We start from the raw sequence: 2134 nt of genomic DNA, 5'->3' as shown, positions 1-2134 counted from the left end.
ATGTCTGTCATAATGTCACCAAGTGATACTTAGAACATGTCTCTACATGTCTGTCATGATGTCACTAAGTGATACTTAGAACATGTCTCTACATGTCTGTCATGATGTCACCAAGTGATACTTAGAACACGTCACTACATGTCTGTCATAATGCCACCAAGTGATACTTAGAACACGTCACTGCATGTCTGTCATAATGTCATCAAGTGATACTTAGAACATGTCTCTACATGTCTGTCATGATGTCACCAAGTGATACTTAGAATACGTCTGTCTTTATGTCACTAGGTGATACTTAGAACACGTCACTGCATGTCTGTCATAATGCCACCAAGTGATACTTAGAACACGTCACTGCATGTTGTCATGATGTCACCAAGTGATACTTAGAATATGTCTGTCTTTATGTCACTAGGTGATACTTAGAACATGTCACTGTTTGTCTTTCTTCATGTCACCAGGTGGTATCTATAACACGTCACTGAATGTCTGTCATGATATCACCAAGTGATACTTAGAACATGTCACTGCTTGTCTGTCATAATGCCACCAAGTGATCCTTAGAACATGTCCCTACATGTCCAGTGCCGTTGTTTAACACTCTGTAACATTGTTATATAACTGTACCGTTGTTTTAACATTCTGTAACATTGTTATATAACAGTACCGTTGTTTAACATTCTGTAACATTGTTATATAACTATACCGTTGTTTTAACATTCTGTAAAAGTGCTCAAGAGTAATCTTTATATTAAATATTACATGAACGTAATTACAGTAAGGAAAGTCTCATTAAAAACTAAATTATATTTTAAACATTTGAAATGGCTGGGATGACAGAGCCATGTAGTTTGTTTTTAGAACTCGTCCCAAAAAAGACTGGGTTCGAAGCGTACCCGGATGCTGTGTCCTTGTGCAAAACAATTTACACATAGACAATCATTTTGATTTTACTGTCATAATCATTATAGACAGTCATACAGACTTACAATAATAATTATTGTAGACAGTCATATTAACTTTACTGTCAAAATCATTATAGGCAGTCATACTGACTTTACTGTCAATCATTATAGACAGTGATATTGACTTTACTGTTACAATCATTATAGACAGTCATGTTGACTTTACTGTCATAATCAGTATAGACAGTCATATTAACTTTACTGTCAATCATTATAGGCAGTCATACTGACTTTACTGTCATAATCATTATAGACAGTTATATTGACTTTACTGTCATAATCATTATAGACAGTTATATTGACTTTACTGTCATAATCCTTATAGACAATCATTTTGATTTTACTGTCATAATAATTATAGACAGTCATACTGATTTACAGTAATAATTATTATAGACGGTCATAACTTTACTGGCATAACCATTATAGGCAGTCAAGCTAATTTTAGATTGTCATTTTTATTGAGAAAATCATACTGATATTTGATACAGAATGTTCTAAACATCACCAGTGACATAAAGGCAGACAAACAGTGATATGTTATAGATATCACCTGGTGACGTGAAGACAGACAAACAGTTACATATTCTAAGTACCACCTTGTGACATCATGACAGACAAGCAGTGACATGTTCTAAGTATCACTTGGTGATATCATGACATTATATAACAATGTTACAGAATGTTAAAACAACGGTACTGTTATATAACAATGTTACAAAATGTTAAAACAACGGTACTGCTATATAACAATGTTGTAGAATGTTAAAACAACGGTACAGTTATATAACAATGTTACAGAATGTTAAACAACGGTACTGTTATATAACAATGTTACAGAATGTTAAAACAACGGTACTGTTATATAACAATGTTACAGAATGTTAAAACAACGGTACTGTTATATAACAATATTACAGAATGTTAAAACAACGGCACTGTTATATAACAATGTTACAGAATGTTAAAACAACGGTACTGTTATATAACAATATTACAGAATGTTAAACAATGGTACTGTTATATAACAATGTTACAGAATGTTAAAACAACGGCACTGTTATATAATAATGTTACAGAATGTTAAAACAACGGTACTGTTATATAACAATGTTACAGAATGTTAAAACAACGGTACAGTTATATAACAATGTTACAGAATGTTAAAA

The sequence above is a fragment of the Limulus polyphemus genome, unplaced genomic scaffold (genome assembly GCF_000517525.1).
Source record: "Limulus polyphemus unplaced genomic scaffold, Limulus_polyphemus-2.1.2 Scaffold5154, whole genome shotgun sequence".
In the NCBI taxonomy this organism is placed as follows: Eukaryota; Metazoa; Arthropoda; class Merostomata; order Xiphosura; family Limulidae; genus Limulus; species Limulus polyphemus.
Note: the sequence above shows the minus strand (reverse complement) of the source record.